Source organism: Suncus etruscus, chromosome 9 (genome assembly GCF_024139225.1).
Source record: "Suncus etruscus isolate mSunEtr1 chromosome 9, mSunEtr1.pri.cur, whole genome shotgun sequence".
Taxonomy (NCBI): Eukaryota; Metazoa; Chordata; class Mammalia; order Eulipotyphla; family Soricidae; genus Suncus; species Suncus etruscus.
Window position 1 is genome coordinate 96219715 of NC_064856.1, and position 19379 is coordinate 96239093.

Consider the following 19379-nt stretch of genomic DNA (forward strand, 5'->3'; position numbering starts at 1 on the left):
AGGCAAACACCCTACCTCCATGCTATCTCTTCGGCCCCAATTTGGTTATTTCTTAATGGCCAAATTATTTCCCATCCCAAGGCTTTCATAATGCTATCACATTACCTGCCCCTTTCAACTTCTAGTCTTTGCTTCTTCAAAGAAATCTTCTCTAAAGTCTGATATCATTCAGGCTTCCTAGGGCTTTACATACTGTGCAACTTACACAACATTGAGCGTTTGTTTACTAACTCCTCTACACTATTACCTTTATAACAGCATGGGTAAATATCTTGGTGTGGTGTGGTGTGAAGTGGTATGGTGTGATATGGTACCACACCTGATGGTGTTTAGCCTGGAGGACTCAGGGGACCATGTGGGATGCTTGATACCCAGCCTGGTCACATACAAGGCAAGACCATTACCAGCTGTACTATCTCTCCGCACTCCCCACTTTTTTTTTTAAATCAAATGATGATTTGGGGCCAAGTGATAGTACTGGGGCTGGAGCAATAGCACAGCAGTAAGGCGTTTGCCTTGCACGCAGCCAACACAGGACAGACTCAAAAACAAAAAAAAAAAAACAAAAAAAAAACAAAGTGATAGTACAACTGGCAGAGCACTTGCCTTGCATGCAGATGACACAGGTTTAAACCCCAGCATTCCATATGGTCCTTTGAGCATCGCCAGGCATAATTCCTGAGTGTAGAGCCAGGAGTGACCCCTGAGCATCAGTGGGTGTGGCCCAAAATAAAAACAAATTAAAGTACCATGATTTACAAAGCTATCTATAGTTGAGTTTTAGAGATGAATGTTCCAGCAACAGTCCTCCCACCATTGTCAATTTCCCTCCACTAGTGTTGCTAGGTTCCCTCCGAAATCCCAGCATGCCTCCTGGGCAGGCACATTTTTTTTTAAACTTTACTGATTGATTGGTTGATTGGTTGGTTGACTGATAGTTTCTGGGCCACACCCAGTGTTGCTCAGAGGCTGCTCTGGTTCTGCACTCAGAAATCACACCCTGCAGGCTGGAAGACCATATAGGATGCGGGAGTAGAACCCATCCCTCTCTGGTCAGCCGCATGCAAGGCAAAACACACTACCACTGGCAGGCACGTTTTTAACCTTGGTTGTTATAGCTTGAATCTCATGATTTCATTGTTGTTGGTGCTGTGGTTTGGATATACAGCTATACCACCCATATACACCCCCATGTACTCAAGGCCTTTGGCCCTGACCCCAACCCCATCCCCGTTATTTGCCATCTGCCTTCTTTTACTTCCTCAAATATCTGGTTTGTTTTATATTTTTTTAAACTATAGTATATAGGGGCTGAAGTGATAGCACAGCGGTAGGACATTTGCCTCACTCGAGGCCACCCAGGATGGACCCAGGTTCGGTTCCCGACATTCTTTGTGGTACCAGAGCCTGCCAGAAGTGATTTTTTTTTTTTTTTTTTTTTTTGGTTTTTGGGCCACACCCGTTTTGACGCTCAGGGGTTACTCCTGGCTATGCACTCAGAAATTGCTCCTGGCTTGGGGGGACCATATGGGATGCCAGGGGATCGAACTGTGTTCCGTCCTATGCTAGCGCTTGCAAAGCAGATACCTTACCTCTAGCGCCACCTCTCCGGCCCCCAGAAGTGATTTTTGAGCAAAAAGCTAAGAGGAATCCCTGAGCACCACCAGGTGTGGCCCAAAAGCCACCCCCCCAAAAAAAGAAAAACCTATAGTATATAATAACAGTAGTTTATAGAGAATTTACTTTTGTTGTTGTTGTTGTTATTGTTGTTTTTGGGCCCACCCGATGGCACTCAGGGGTTACTCCTGGCTCTCTGCTCAGAAATCACTCCTGACAGGCACGGGGTACCATATGGGATGCTGGGATTAGAACCACATTGTTCCTGGGAGAGCCGCTTTTATGACAAACGCCCCACCACTATGCTATCTCTCCGGCCCCAAATTTACTTACAATTTTTTTAAGGTACTTTCCAACCAGAATAATTTAGTAATTAAGAGAAGGGGCCATAAGGCTTGGGTGACAGCACAATGGATAGGGTGTGCAAGCATCCCATATGGTCCCCCACAATTGCCAGGAGTGATTTCTGAGCACCCCTAGGTGTGGCCCAAAAAATATAACAAAGGGCCAGAGATATAGCACAGCAGTAGGGTATTTGCCTTGCATGCAGCCGGTCCAGGACAAACAGTGGTTCGAATCCCAGCATCCCTTATGGTCCCCAGTGCCTGCCAGGAGCAGTTTCTCAGCACAGAGCCAGGAATAACCCCTGAGCACTGGCATGTGTGACCCAAAAACCAAAAAAAAAAAAAACAAAAAAAACAAAAAAAAAAACAACAACAACAACAACAAAAAAGTAGGAGCCAGAACAAAGAGACAGCTCAAATGGCTGCAGCACATTTGTGCAGGAAATCGAGATTCCATAGGATTGGAGGTTGGTAGCTTTGGATTGAACTTCCAGCTCCATATTATACATGTTCGGGGCCATCTGCCCCTCCTGCCCCATGAAAATGCGCACGTGTGTGTGTCTGTGATATCCCCAAATGGGTCTATTTTTATTTCTCATGGTTGACATTATACTATTATCACGTCAGAAGTACCGAATAAATACCATATGATTGAAGTGAAAAAAAAAAAGGAAATCCAGATTCAGCTCCGTAGCACCACACTGTCCCCAAGTACTTCAATAGTCAGGAGCAGGTGCCGGAGAGATAGCACAGCAGTAGGGCATTTGCCTTGCATGCAGATGGATGGTGGTTCATATCCCAGCATCCCTTATGGTCCCCCGAGCACACCAGGACCGATTTCTGAGCATGGAACCAGGAGTAACCCCTGAGCACCACCAGGTGTAATCCAAAAAACAAAAACAGGGGCCGGGGAGGTGGCGCTAGAGGTGTCTGCCTTGCAAGTGCTAGCCAAGGAAGGATCGCAGTTCGATCCCCTGACATCCCATATGGTCCCCCCAAGCCAGGGGCAATTTCTGAGCGCTTAGCCAAGAGTAACCCCTGAGCATCAAACGGGTGTGGCCAGAAAATAAATAAATAAATAAATAAATAAATAAATAAATAAATAAATAAATAATAAAAGAGCAGTCCCCAGCACCACTAGGTGTGGCAAAATAAAAGATCAAAGGCCCATGGTCGGAGAGATAGCACAGCGATGTTTGACTTGCAAGCAGCCGATCCAGGACCAAAGGTGGTTGGTTCGAATCCCGGTGTCCCATAGGGTCCCCCGTGCCTACCAGGAGCTATTTCTGAGCAGACAGCCAGGAGTAACCCCTGAGCACCGCTGGGTGTGGCCCAAAAACCAAAAAAAAAAGGCCCATGGTGTCTGGTTATCTGGATTCAAATACTAGTTGTGACACTTTACACTAGCTCTTCTCAACATCAGAATTTCCACATCTGTAAATTGGGAGAACAGAAGTATATTCACAATACTACTGCAAGAAAGAATAATCAGGATACAGACAAGATAGAGTAATTGTCTTATATGTTCCTGAGTTCAATTCTGAGCACCAAGGCTTGGTATTCCCGGAGTACTGCCAGGTGTGGCCCAAAACCAAAGAAAAATATGAAAACAAGCCAGGGACTAAAGCAAATAGGGTATTTGCCTTGCACAAGGCTGGTCCAGATTCAGATTTGATCCCCAGAACCCCATGTGGTCCCCCAAGCTCAACAAGAACACCCCCGAACAAAGCAAGACTAAGTCCTAAGCACAAAGCCAGGAGTAAGTCCTGAGAACAAATAAAAAAGACCCTCCCATAAATAAAAAAGAATGAAAAATAGGAAAGAGAAAGTTCTGCTTGTGGGAAACCCAGATTTGGGCCATGGCACCAGGTTCAGAGCTGGGATAATTCTAAGCACCATATATCTCCTTCCACCCCAAGATAAAGAATGAAGAGTCAATGACACAGAGCACATACTTAGCAGTGGATAGGTAGGGCATCTGCCTTTTACGTGGTCAACCTGGATTCTGTCTCCAGCATCCTATATGGTCCCCGAGCATTACCAGGATTGATCCCTGAGTGCAAACCCAAGAGAAGCCTGAACATCACCGGGAGTGGCTCAAAAACAAATAAGCAAACAACAAAAAACAGAGCAAGTGCTTATTTATTTTAGTACGTGGCACAAAGCACTTTAATAAGCATTGGTTCTGTCTTTAACTTATTATCATATTTTACTACCTGACACAGAAGACATTCAACAAACAAAGAGTAAATGAATGAAAAACACATTCTACTATAATCATTAACTAAATTTTTTAATGATGAAGCAAGAGAAGGGAAACATTAACAGATAATTAAAGACTGAATCAGCTCACACATTAGGACATAAAGAGAGATTAGTAAGAAATCTAATCTCAGTGACTTCTAGTCTTTAGCACTAATGTAAAAAATATATTCCCTCTTCCAGAAGTTTACTCATGCTGTGGAAACTTTCACTTTATGTAAGTATTCTAACTTTTTCAAAATCCTTTTTACCTATTTTGCTACTTTTTGTTTTTTTGGTTTTTTTTGGTTTTTGGATCACAACCGGCAAGGCTCAGGGGTCACTCCTGGCTCTACGCTCAGAAATCGCTTCTGGCAGGCTCGGGGGACCATATGGGATGCCGGGATTCAAACCACCGTCCTTCTGCATGCAAGGCAAACGCCTTACATCCATGCTATCTCTCCGGCCCCCTTGTTGTTGTTTTGTTTAGGTGCCACACCTGGCAGCATTCAAGGGTTATTCCTGGGTCTGCAGTCAGAAATCACTCCTGGAGGGCTGGGGGACCATATGGAATGGCGGGGATCAAACCTGGGTTGGCCGCATGAAAGACAAATGCCCTACCGCTGTGCTATCTCTTTGGTCCCATGATACCCACTTGTACTGTCTCTTGGGTTCAGGCTAGACTGGAGTTGAAGGGAAGAAGAGACAAATCTGCTACTTAACTTCCTAATCTAACTATTCAAAATTTCTCAAAAAGAGGGCCGGTAGGGTTTTGCATTTGCCTTGCAAGCAGCTGACCCAGGTGTGTTGCCAGGTGTGGCCCAAAGAAAAAAAATTTCTCAAAAAGACTTAAAATTGAGGCCGGAGTGATGGCACAAGCTATCTGGCGAAGGGCAAAACCTAGGCCAGACCTTGATTTGATCCCCCGGCGTCCCATATGGCCCCCAAGCCAAGAGTGATTTGATTTTTTTTGTTTGTTTGTTTTGTTTTTGATTTTTGGGCCACACCTGGCAACACTCAGGAGTTACTCCTGGCTCTCTGCTCAGAAATCACCCTTGGCAGGCACAGAAGACCATATCAGATTAGAACCACAGTTGGTCCTAGGTTGACCATTTGCAAGGCAAATGCCCTACCGCTATGCTATCTCTCCGGCCCTGCCAAAAGTGATTTCTGAGCGCATAGCCAGGAGTGACTCCTGAGCATCACTGAGTGTGGCCCAAAAGCCAAAAATATATATATATATATATTTTTCAATCTAAGAACCAATGTTAAATACTTGCCTTTTCTTTGTTTTTGCAGTGTTGGGAATAATATCTAAAACATCACACATATGAGGTAAGTACTCTGTCACTAATCTACACCCTTGGCCCTTATCTGCCTTTTGAAGAACATAAAATCTTTATCTTCTTATAACAATATTAACAATAACTAACATCAAACACATGTATTGCTAGATGCAATTCAACATGCTTTACGTGTATGAATTCATTAAATGCTCACAACTACTATAAGCATCCACACACATGAAAAAAGCACACAGAGATTGAATAATTTGCTCAAGTAACAGCTAGTAAGTAATGAGCTGGAGCCCACTATGCTACTACCCAAGAATTTGGGAAGACATCTCCTGTCCTAATTTTAAAAATTTAGTTATACTAAAATACTCCACTTCTTTTTTTTAGGGAGGGGGTTGGTTTTGGGACCACACCCGGTGACACCTCCTGGCTATGCACTCAAAAATCGTTCCTGGTTTGGGGGACCACATAGGACACTGGGGGATCGAACCAAGGTCTGTCCTAAATCAGCCACATGCAAGGCAAATGCCCTACTGCTGTGCTATCGCTATAGCCCCAAAAATACTCCGCTTCTTATAATATATATATATATATATATATATATATATATATATATATATATATATATATATATATATATATATATATAGTAAAGTAATTAAGTTCCAGGGAGAAATATGGCCTAATCTAAGTTCCAGGGAGAAATATGGCCTATCTTGGGAAGCAGAAAGAATGAGATGAAATAATGATCAATGAAACTTGTCTCTGTTAATTCTATAGAGAGAAGTACAGGACAAGGGGGCCAGAAATATAAATACAGTGGTAGGGTGCTTGCCTTGCACAGAAGCAACCCAGATTCAATTCTCCCACATCCCATAAGGCAGGGGTCTGCAACCTTTCAGACATAAAGAGCCACTTGGACCCGTTTCCGAAGGAAACTGGGAGCCGCAAAACCATTGCAACATTTAAAACAAATATAACACTGCATATATTGTTTCTTACCTTAATGCTATATACGTCACCAGGTACGGCTGCCTCCATTGGCTCCGCTCCTCAGCTCCGCCTCACTGCTATAGATATAGCGGAGAGAAGCGGAGCTGAGATTAAAGCAGTATTTTTTTTTTCTGACATCGGCTCCGGAGCCGCGGCAAGCCTTCAAAAGAGCCGCATGCGGCTCCGGAGCCGCAGGTTGCCGACACCTGCCATAAGGTCTTCTGAGCACTGCCATGGGTGCTGAGTACTGAGCCAGGAGTAACCTGAGTACTGCTGGGTGTGGCGGCAAAAAAAAAAATGTAGGACTAGAGGGACCAGAGAGTGTATAATGGCAACAAGTCAAGTGTATACTCTGAACAAAGCTGACTGGTTAGATACCCAGCACCATTTACAATCCCGAGCCTTGCCAGGTGTGATCCCTGAGCAGAGAGCCAAGGTTCAATCCCCAGCACCCCACAGTCATCCTCTAAACATCTCGAGTGAACCAGAGCACAGAGCTGGAAGCAATGCCTAAGCGCTACAAAGTGTGGACCCCCAAAAAACCAAAGTGGTGATAATAACCATCATTCAATAAGCAACAGTAACAAAGTTCACAAATGGCTTTTAATCTCTTGGAAGAAAGATACCAAAAAAGGAGCTGGAGCAATAGTACAGAGGGTAGGGCACTTGCCTTGCACACAGTCAACCTGGGTTCAATCCCCAACATCCCATATGGTTCCTCAAGCCCACTAGGAGTGATTCCTTTATTTTTTTAATGTATTTTTTAATTTAAACATCATGGTTATTAGGTTGTTCATAAGTTTTTTTCCACAGATGAAGTTGCTTATGATTGAGTTAGTCATACAATGTATACAACCTTCACCAGTGCCCATTTACCACCACCAGTATCAACTAGTTCCCTTCCACCCTCCCTGATGCCTTCCTTCTTCCCTCCCACCCACCCTCTCCCCACCTACTTCTGGTTATGTTTTGACATTGTGGCTTGTACTACTGCAGATGAAGGAGTGCCATGAATGTACCTTTCATGTTAAACCATTCTCTACTCTAACTGTTCTCTCCACTTTTTTGTGGCAAGCTTCCTAACATGAACTGGTCCTCCTAATCCTCATCTCTATTGTCTCTAGATATCATCCCCGCATTGTCTTTTATTTTCCTTATATCCCACAGATGAATGAGATAATCTCACTTATGTTTATCATTCTCCCTGCCTCATTTCACTCAGCATAATCCTCTCCATAAGGGGCCAGCATGGTGGTGCTAGAAGTTAGGTGTCTGCCTTGCCAGCGCTAGCCTAGGATGGACCGAGGTTCGATCCCTCGGCATCCCATATGGTCCCCCAAGCCAGGAGCAACTTCTGAGCGCATAGCCAGGAGTAACCCCTGAGCGTTACCGGGTGTGGCCCAAAAATTAATCCTCTCCATGTCCATCCATGTATAAGCAAAACTCATTACATCATTTTTCCTAATGGCTGCATAGTATTCCATTGTGTAGATATGTCACAATTTTTTTTAGCCACTCGTGCTGTCGGGCACTTGGGTTGCTTCCAGATTCTGGCTACTGTACATAGTACTGTGGTAAACATGAGTGCAGAGGTCATTTTTGTATTGTGTTTTTGTGCTCCTAATGTATTTTGTGGTATTGCTTTCATAAGGAAGCTCAATTTTCTGTTTTTTCTTTTTTTCTTTTTAGTTTTTGGGTCACACCGGTGGCGCTCAGGGGTTACTCCAGGCTCTACGCTCAAAAATTGCTCCTGGCAGGCTCAGGGATGGAAAGCCGGGATTCGAACCACTGTCCTTCTGCATGAAAGGCAAATGCCCTACCTCCATGCTATCTCTCTGGCCCCAATTTCCCGTTTTTTATAGGAATAATTAGAACTTATTCTTGAATGCAGAGAGAGCCAGGAGTAAGCCCTGAGCAACGTTGAGTTTGGATTTAAGGGAAAAAAAAGATACCAAACAAGATGATAAGTATCAATATACACACACTCAGATGTGGCCTATATTTTCCCTCTCCCAACTTAAGGCCATTTTCTGACATCTCCCCCTTTACATTACACAAAGCACTTCAGCTTCCTTCCATTCCAAATGCACCAACAAAAAGTTTCCAGTGCTTCAATTCATTGAAGTCAATTTCTGAGACGACCATGCGAAATTATGCCATCCCCTTGATCTTTTATTTAGAGGCTTCCGTCCTTCCCTTAGAAAAGTCCTTTCCCTTGGGATGTGTATTACTTTATTTTACCTCATATTTCTGCATTTTTCTATAAAGTTAATTAGGGAGAGATGTGGGATTAATCAGTATACTCATTGATTGGAAACATCTTTGAATGCAGTGCTTGGATTGGTGTTAGGATCACTTAATCTCCACCCCTAGATGTGGTCTGATTTTTCCTAATAAATACTCCGTTTTTTCAGGGAAACTCTCTTTTGTGTTTCCTGACTTCCCACTGAGCTTCCTGCTTCTTAGGAGCGGAAGGCTGCGTGTTGGAAATCCTGAACCCATTCCATCCTCTTTAGTGTGTGTGGATTATTTTCTATATCAACATTTGCTTCCAGACCTGCGTCTTTCCAGCGTGCTGGCTTTGGAACTTGAGGCCCGACTTTACAAACTTACAAATGGTTAGGGGGGCCAGCCAGACAGTACTGTGGGTAAGTGAATAAGTGAGTGGGGCATTTACATTACATGCTGCCAACTTAAGGTTTGATCCCCAAGTATCCCATATGGTCCCTCCCATATATGGTCCCCCATCCCAGCAAAGCCAGGAGTAAATCCTGAGCATAGCTGGGTGTGGTACCAAAATAAAACAGATAAAAATAAATAACTTATAAATAGTTAATCCAGAATAAAAGTAATGAGAACAATTTAATTCAGGTCACACATGATATAAAGAATTAAACTCATTACTCAAGCACGCTGAATATTTATTTACAAGTCATAGTTATCCTGTACTGTGCCAAACTCAATGTCATCATACATTAAGTAACAGACAAAGGCTATGTGGCAATCCTAAATAAAGACTTCCATTGTGATGGCAGTGGGGAACTTTAATTGAATCATGTTATGCTGTGACTGCAACTTCAGGGGGGTTAAGGAAGTCATGACTGAAGACTAATTCCTGCAAACACAAGTCTCTCCTCTCTCTAAATCTCTTTCTAAATCTTTCTCTTCCTCTCTCCTTCTCTCCCTCTTTTTTATTTAGCCCATACCTAGTTAGCCCTGCTCCCCTCTGGGAGCATCCAATACATACTACTACATGCATACACATCTGATCAATACAGAGTTGAAACAGAATTACAATCAAACAGAGAATCACAACACACTGTTTAACAAGAAACTTCTATCTGGCAAATAAAAACACAGTACAAGAACAAGTCAACAAAGAAAGGGGGGAAATAGGAAAAGAGACCGAACAAGTTAGCGAAAGTATTTACTACATAAACACACTAACATAAGCCAGGAGTTACTGAGTATGAGTAGGGAAATAACCTTCATCTACATATGAAACACCCAAAATTCATGAGCACTTTCAAGTACTTACTCCTTCTGCATACAACTCTGTAAGCTTTCCCAGGACTCCATCATGTTTGCCACCCTCTAGCCCTCACTAATGGCAGGCAAAAGGCTGATCTCAAAGCACAAGTGGCCCAAGAGTCCAGATGACATCTACCAGTGTTGCTGTATTAATAACGGAGATGCTAACATCTGAAAAGCACTTTAGGGCCAGAGCGTTAGTACAGCACGTAGGGCATTTGATTTGCCTGGCACAGGGCCAACCTGGGTTCAATCCAGTGTCCCATAGTCTGCTGAGCACCGCCATGAATAATTCCTGAGAGCAGAAATAGGAAAATACAGTCAAATCCACAGCCAAATCTGGCCCAAAAACCAAGTTTACATAAAGAATTAAAAATGAAGAGCACTTTGGGGCCGGGAAGGTGGCGCTAGAGGTAAGGTATCTGCCTTGCAAGCACCAGCCAGCGTAGGACGGACCAAGATTCGATCCCCCGGCGTCCCATATTGCCCCCCCAAGCCAGGGGCGATTTCTGAGCGCATAGCCAGGAGTAACCCCTGAGCGTCAAACAGGTGTGGCCCAAAAACCAAAAACAAAAACAAAATGAAGAGCACTTTGCCTTTCTTTCTACAGCAATTCCATATACGTTTTTCTTCATGGTACTATGAAAACAGTATTGTCTTTCCCTTTGCTCTGGGAGGGCGGGAAATTGGGTCATACCTGGCAGCACTCAGGCAGCACCAAGTATTCCAGGAAAACTACTAGCAGGGCTCAGGGGACCAGGGGGTGCCAGGGATCATATCCAGCCCTCTTGCAGGCAAAGCATGTGGCTCCAGTCTTTGAGCCACTCCCCAACATCTTTTCTAGTATTTAAATGTGGACTCAAAGAAGTGTTCAAAGTACTGAATTTGAACCCAAATCCTGCTACAAATTTGGTATGTGACCTTGGTTCATTTACTGAGTTCAGCATCAATGGAGAAAAACATCATTATTAGTAAATGAGGTAACACAAGAATATAATACAATAAATGTCCAATAAAGAACATTAACCATCCTAAAGTCTCCATTAGTAACCGGTACAAGACTTCTCAGCTAGTAAGCCGGTTAGCCTAGGATTTAAATCCGGATCTCCTGATTCCTTAATCTCTTTCTACTACTACATCACATTAAGAGGCAGGCTGCCACATGCTAGTAGGCACATTAAAACAGCTTACAAATTGATAAAAAAAAAAAAATAATAATAATAATAATAATAATAAAGAAAGAAAAGAAACTATATGTAACTAGTGTTAGCTTTTTTTTTTTTTTTTTTTTTGGTTTTTGGTTTTTGGGCCACACCCGGCGGTGCTCAGAGGTTCCTCCTGGCTATCTGCTCAGAAATAGCTCCTGGTAGGCACAGGGGACGATATGGGATGCTGGGATTTGAAGCAACCACCTTAGGTCCTAGGTCGGCTGTTTGTAAAGCAAACGCCTCTGTGCTATCTCTCCGGCCCCTAAGAGTTTGAAAGCATAAAATATAAATTACCCCCAAAACCGCAGGACAGGTTGTACCACACACTTCTGGACATACAGAAATTATGATATGAAACAGAAAATTCCTCTGCATTTATGAGGAACAAATGGAAAAAGAAACAAGAATAATTGTGATGAAGGGAACTTATTGGGAGGTAGGGAGTTGGTTTGGCTTTGGCTGTTCGTTGTTTTTGTTGTTATTGGGTTTCGTTTTCTTATTTTGTTTTTTTTTTTTTGTACACAAAATCTTTGGGCAAAAAAATAAAAATAAAATTTATATCCCAGGCTAGAGATAACTCAAGAAATTAGAGAGTTTGCTTTACAATGGGTGACCTAGGTTCAGTCCCAACACTGCATGGTCCCTGAGCACTACTAGGAATGACTTCCAAATCCCAAGCTGGGAGTAACCCCAAGCACCTCTGGGTATGGTCCAAAATCAAAATTAAAAAAAAAAAAAAAAAAAAAAAAGAACTGTATTTCATTCCAAAATATCTCCATCAAGGCGAAAATATATTTTTAGAAGAGACCCTGAAGTCTAGAGAGATGGCTCAACAGGCTGGAATGCATGTTTTACATGTGGGAGGCCCCAGTTCTCCTCCCTGTGCCTCATTTTCCTCTGGTGTGATACCAAAATATAAGTAAATAAGAAATGTTGGTTGCAGAAAGAGCTCCAACGGGCCCGGAGAGATAGCACAGCGGTGTTTGCCTTGCAAGTAGCCGATCCAGGACCTAAGGTGGTTGGTTCGAATCCCGGTGTCCCATATGGTCCCCCGTGCCTGCCAGGAGCTATTTCTGAGCAGACAGCCAGGAATAACCCCTGAGCACTGCCGGGTGTGACCCAAAAACCAAAAAAAAAAAAAAAAAAAAAAAGAAAGAGCTCCAAGGACTAGCAATGTTCAGCTGGTGGGGTTCAATCTGTAGAACTGTAGAACCTGAATCCTCAGTTCAATCTGCAGAACTGCACAGTCCAGGAACCAACTCCAAGTAGCCAGGACTAAGCCCTGAGCAACACCAAAACTAAAAGTAAAGGAGAGGGACCAAGAAGAGGGAAGAGTGAGTAGAGCATTTGCCTTGCACGTGGCCAACTTGGGTTTGATCCCTGGCATCCCCAATGGGCCCCTGAGCCCTGAGCCTACCAGGAGTATTTCTAGAATGCAGAGACAGAAGTAACCCCTGAGCACCACTGGGTGTGGCGCAAAAAATAAAACAAGGGGCCTGAGAGATAGCATGGAGGTAAGGCGTTTGCCTTTCATGCAGAAGGTCATCGGTTCGAATCCCAGCGTCCCATATGGTCCCCCATGCCTGCCAGGAGCAATTTCTGAGCATGGAGCCAGGAATAACCCCTGAGCACTGCTGGGTGTGACCCAAAAGCCACACCAAAAAATAAATAAATAAAAATAAAAGTTACCTCAGGTAAGGTGCTTACATTGCATGCAGTCTATCTGTTTGATCATCAGCACCACATATAATCACATAAGAACAGCAAGAAGTTTCCCTGGAGCACAGAGCCAAGAAGAGCCCCGAACACTGACTGTCAGGTGTGTAAGTGGGTAACAGTAGGCAGTAGCCCCCCACCAAAGACAAATCTGTGAATTCATAAGCACTAATCTTTAAAAGGAGCTAGTATGGGATTAAGGTGCTTACCTTGCATGAAACACACCCTGGCTCATGACCCAGGCACCACATACAATCCCGAGATGGCCAGGGCCAAGACCTGGAGCTGTGACCCAAATCTCCCCTCCCCTTCAAGGCTCCACCCTCAACACCACCCAAAAAAAAAAAAAATTTTTTTTTCTCAAGGGTTGGAGATGTCGCTCATACATGTTTCACATGTATGAGGCTGAGTTCAATGTCTGGCAATCAAAGTGTTTTTTCATTTTGTTTTGTTTTTTTGGTTTTTGGGTCACACCCGGCAGCGTTCAGGGGTTACTCATGGCTCTATGTTCAGAAATCACTCCTGGCAGGTTCAGGGGACCATATGGGATGCCAGGACTCTAACCACCGTACTTCTGCATGCAAGGCAAATGCCCTACCTCCATGCTATCTCTCCAGCCCACCTCAATGATTTTTTTTTTTTTTTTTTTTTTTTGGTTTTTGGGCCACACCCAGTAACGCTCAGGGGTTACTCCTGGCTATGTGCTCAGAAGTTGCTCCTGGCTTGGGCGACCATATGGGACACCAGGGGATCGAACCGCGGTCCGTCCAAGGCTAGCGCAGGCAAGGCAGGCACCTTACCTTTAGCGCCACCACCCGGCCCCTACCTCAATGATTTTTAATAAATCTCAATGTGCTTACAAAACTTATCTCTTATTTCTTTAGGAGTAACCAGGAGTAACCCCTGAGTACTGCCGGATATGACCCAAAAACCAAAAAAAAAAAAAGTTTTTCAGGGCTATCCTTAATTTTTTTTTTTTCAAATTAATGTAGATATATAAAAACTTCTTCCAGGACAAGTTCTAGGAAGACATTCAAAGACGCTTACAGGGGCCGGAGAGAAAGCATGGAGGTAAGGCGTTTGCCTCGCATGCAGAAGGTTGGTGGTTTGAATCCCAACATCCCATATGGTCCCCTGAACCTGCCAGGAACAATTTCTGAGCATAGAGCCAGGAGTAACCCCTGAGCTCTGCCGGGTGTGACCCAAAAAAAAAAAAAAAACAAAAGATGCTAACAAAGATGGTACATTCAAAGTTGGAGAGATTCCTACAAACATTCTTACCAAAGACAAGACAGAAGATTCTGAACTGGTACATTACTGAAAGGAAATGTACAGGAAAAAAGTTTGATCTGACATTAACAAAAGGCAAGATTTATCTGAGAAAACACTGAATCAATTTTTATCACACAAAAAAGGGAAAAACCTCACCACACCTTACGACAATTTCGTCTAGCCCTCCTTTCAACTTCGATCTTTGATATTTCCAACAGAAACATCTAAGAAATACTCTTACAAACTCCAATTATTATGCAACATTCATTAGAAATCACTATGATCCTATAGTTACTCTAAATGTATGAGTGGGGGGGGGCAGGTGATAGTACAGAGGGTAGGGTGCTTCTTGCCTTATAGGTGGCTGACCTGGTATGACCCCCAGTATTATTCCATATCAAGTCTCATCAGGAGTGATCCCAGAGCTGGGAGTAAGCCCTAAGCATTGCTAGGTGTGGCCTAAAAACAAATACACAAAAATAAGCAATAAAGCTACCCAGAAGTTAATGCTCTTTCCTTACAAGTTATCTCTGCCATTCTGACATTAATCCCTCTTAACTTTCCTCTTAAATTTAAAATCTTAAACATTTTTTTTAGAGAACACATTCATTAGTCTAACTCTCCTACCTAGATTCACCCTAACAATCTGGCAATACTTTAATCCCTTTCTCAGACTACTGAGATCTTGCCAACAAGGAAATCACTCATGATCAAGGGCCATTTGTTTAAACATCACTGACCTCACACCCCAACACTTCCCCCTCCTCAAATAAAATGGGGGAGGGGACTAGAGAAACAATTTTTCCAAAACTCTTTATGAGAATTTTAAGAGTGTTAAAGGAACATTGACTTACACAGTTTCCAATCAAGGTCTAAGAATTTAAACAGTAAAACCTTAATACTGGGGCCAGAGAGATAGCATGGAGGTAAGGCGTGCCTTGCGTGCAGGTTCAAATCCCGGCATCCAATATGGTCCTCCCTCGCCTGACAGGAGCAATTTCTGATCGTGGAGCCAGGAGTAACCCCTGAGCACTGCCAGGTGTGACCCAAAAAAAAAAAAAAAAAAAAAAAGGGCCCGGAGAGATAGCACAGCGGCGTTTGCCTTGCAAGCAGCCGATCCAGGACCAAAGGTGGTTGGTTCGAATCCCGGTGTCCCATATGGTCCCCCGTGCCTGCCAGGAGCTATTTCTGAGCAGACAGCTAGGAGTAACCCCTGAGCATCGCTGGGTGTGGCCCAAAAAACAAAAAGAAAAAAGAAGAAGAAAGAAAAAGAAAAAAGAAAAAAACCTTAAAACTATCCTCCCTACTGATTCTATAGTAGAAACATTCAACCTAGAATGACCTCCAGGCTGACAATTCTTTTTTTCTCTTTTTGCCCCAACAAAGAAGTTACACAAATAGACTCAGGACACTGAAACCATTGAAAATAAAATGAATATGAACACTTAGCCCCCAAAGTTTCTAAGCTGAGGAAAGAAAAGGAAAAGCACAGGCAGATCCCGAATGTTCCCTTGCAACCTAAGCATCTCCAGATTTGAAAAATTCCCAAACACGGCCTATTGAACTCGACTGTGAGACAGTTAACTAAGGTACTAAACCAAACAGAGCAACACTTGTCGTAAAGAAGAGTGCTTTGGTTTCCTTTAGAGTCTTCCTAGAAAGCAAAGTGTCTCGGGACAATGATCTGCCTTCCCAAGCTTGAATGTCCTGGGCTCGACTCAAGAAACCTCTTAGAGGCACCAAGATGAAAGATTCCCACCGAGAAACCAGCTGGGAAGGAAAAGGAAGAGAAATAAGTAACTACAAAGATCCGTACAGAAACAAGATTGCAACTGTCACTGATACTAAAAACATAAAGGCTGGAGAGAAAAGCGGACGAAGAGGTCGCTGAGTTCCTGAACTTCTGAGTTCTCTCCATTGTCTTATGGAGATATCCCAAGAAAAAATAAAGGATCGCACACAGGCCCCCAAGACAAGCTCTGTGAGTGTCAACAGACGGAGAGGATGGAGATGACCAAGGCAAGGAACACCCCTAAACCTGGAATAGGACTTCACAGGGCATCTAAAAATTGGTCCTGGATAAGGGAGGGAGAAAAAAAAAAATCACACCTCAGTTTCCCTACCAACACACACACACACACACACACACACACGACTTCACAGGGTATCTGAAAATCACACACACACGACTTCACGGGGGTATCTGAAAATCGGTCCTGGAAAGGGGATAAGGAAAGGAGGGGAAAATCACGTCCCAGCACTAAAACTTCAGTTTCCCTATCAATAGACACAAAATCTCAGTTTCACACACACACACACACACACACACACACACACACACACACACACAGACACGAGACTTCACGGGGCATCTAAAAATCGGTCCTGGATAAGAGAGAGGGGGAAAATAACACCCCATCACTAAAACCTCAGTTTCCCTACCAACACACACACACACAAGAAAAGGGGAGACCAAGAGCTTCCTCCCATCCAAGTGGAGCTCACAGCGGGGGTGCCTACCTAGCTGCACACGCCTCCACCTACCCAAGGGTCCCCTCTAAAGCCGGCCTAGAGAGAGACAGAGAGATCCCCGGGGAAACTGAGTCATGACACCCCCGAGAAGCTCCGGGACAGAGAGAGGAAAGGGAAGGAAGAAGGAAGCAACCAGGTAGGTTAGGCAGGCAGGTCCACGCGCGCCCGGATCGGGCTGCCCTGCCCGTTCCTGGAAGGCAGGCAGAGGCGATCTGATCTCCCCCTGCACCCCACTTCACCCCCCACAGCCCAGGGGATCCCCACCTTCGCCTTCCCAAGGCAGCCCGGGCCCCCCAACCCAACCCAACCCAGCCCAGCCCAGCCCAACTCCCATCCCTTCCCTTCCCTCCCCTTCCTCCCGCCCAAGTCCCCTCCAACCGGACGGGACCGCGCCCCCCGCACGCCTCCGGGCAAGGAGCTCCACCTCCTCGTCCTCGTCCTCCTCCTCCTCGCCAGAGGAGTCTCCCCGGCCTGACCCCCCGCGCCTGCTTCGGGTGTGCGGGGCCGGGCCTGCCCGTGGAGGCTCCTCCCGGGCCTACCTGGAGCCAGGCGGGCGGGGTGGCCTGAGCGATCCCACGGGCGGGAGGCGGACGAAACGCGGCAGGGGACACACGGGCGGGCCCGCTCTACGCACCCCCGGCGGGAGAAAGCCCAAGGCCAAGGCCGAGCCAAGCCCGGGCGCGGGGAAGCGAAGGAAGTCAGTCGGTCTCTGCGACCCGGCGCCGCCGTCGCCGCCGCCGCCGCTGCCGCTCGGGAGACATCAAGCGAGAAGGCGGCGCAGGCGAGCGCCGAGCGATCGAGCGACCCCAGGCGTGCCGAGCCGAGCGCCGAGCCATCGTTCAAGGAACACCGCCCCCCCCCCCCCCACCGCGGGAGAGCGCCGAAAAGCAGATCGGAAGCCGCTTGGCTCTCCGGGCCAGGCGACTAGGCAAGGCATGAGCAAACGAACCCAGAGCTGAAGTTCGACTAGGGAGACTAGGGGCGGGGCCTGGGGAAATGCTGCCATTTTCTCCGAGGCCAAGACCGGCTTGCTTAGCTTTCAGGGCGTTTTGGCGCCACCACCGGAGCGTTCCTTGCGAGTGTTGGAGAGTTTGAGTAGCATCATAGGTCGTCTCTACAGTTCAGGGAGTTATCTGATGGGTTCCCAAAATTAGCCCAATTGGGCATGTTTGATTTCCTCATGGAAGCATGAGGATTAAAAAATATATATGAAGGTGGGGAGAAGGGAGATCTGGGACATTGGTGATGGGAATGTTGCACTGGTGAAGAGGGGTGTTCTTTGCATGACTGAAACCCAACTACAATCGTATTTGTAATCAAGGTGTTTAAATAAAGATATACAAAAAATATATATGCTAAAAAAAATTTAAGAAAATATATATGCTGGGCCCGGAGAGATAGCACAGCGGCGTTTGCCTTGCAAGCAGCCAATCCAGGACCAAAGGTGGTTGGTTCGAATCCCGGTGTCCCATATGGTCCCCCGTGCCTGCCAGGAGATATTTCTGAGCAGACAGCCAGGAGTAACCCCTGAGCACCGCCGGGTGTGGCCCAAAAAACAAAAAAAAAAAAAAAAAAAAAGAGAAAATATATATGCTGCCATTCTATCAGACACATCTATGCATATGAAAAGGAAAATAGACTATATATGTGTCTATACGTTTATTTTATCTGTAGTTATGTTATCTTCTATACAAGTATATCTTATTCCATATGAGTTTTCTATATTTTAAATATTTATCCAAATATATTTTCCTTTTAACTCATACACATCTTTTTTTTTTTTCATTTTTGGTTTTTGGGTCACACCTGGCCGCGCTCTGGAGTTCCTCCTGGCTCTACGCTCAAAAATTGCTCCTGACAGGCTCGGGGGACCATATGGGATGCTGGGGATTTGAACCACTGACCTTCTGTACACAAGGCAAACACCTTACCTCCATGCTATCTCTCCGGCTCCTTATTTTCATTTTTTTTTTTTTTTTGGTTTTTAGGCCACACCCGGTAACGCTCAGGGGTTACTCCTGGCTATGTGCTCAGAAGTTGCTCCTGGCTTGGGGGACCATATGGGACACGGGGGGATCGAACCGCGGTCCATCCAAGGCTAGCGCAGGCAAGGCAGGCACCTTACCTTTAGCGCCACCGCCCAGCCCCTTATTTTCATTTTTAATCATAATTTTTATGGTGATCAAAGGGAATTACAAGTCTTTCACAATAATATTTAAGGTACATCGTGGCAAAGAATTAGGGCCATTCTCTCCACCCTTGTTCCCAGCATGTATCCCTTACCTCCCTCCCCTTTGCCCCTTGGACTGCTAGTGTAAGAGTTCTCTCCTGGGCCCGGAGAGATAGCACAGTGGAGTTTGCTTGCAAGCAGCAGATCCAGGACCAAAGGTGGTTGGTTCGAATCCCGGTGTCCCATATAGGTCCCCCGTGCCTGTCAGGAGCTATTTCTGAGCAGACAGCCAAAAAAAAAAAAACAACAACAACAACAACAACAAAAAAGAGTTCTCTCCTTTGTATACACATCGTTTTTTTACAGCACAAGCACCCAAACTAAAAAGGAATCCAGAATAAGGAACAAAGTGAATATTCTCTTCTACAGCTCTAATTTAATTCCCTTAAACATAGCAAAA

At 44.9% G+C, this 19379-nt stretch overlaps 1 protein-coding gene across 4 annotated transcripts in view; it reads right to left on the reverse strand.

The window, feature by feature from the left end:
- Positions 1 to 17493, reverse strand: part of AMBRA1 (autophagy and beclin 1 regulator 1) — a 248566-nt gene extending 231073 nt beyond the window's left edge. For all 4 annotated transcript variants that reach the window (XM_049779573.1, XM_049779572.1, XM_049779571.1 and 1 more), the window contains exon 1: positions 17289 to 17493. The gene's annotated coding sequence lies outside the window, so the exon portion shown is untranslated. The remainder of the gene's footprint in view (positions 1 to 17288) is intronic.
- Between the last annotated feature and the right edge of the window lie 1886 nt (positions 17494 to 19379).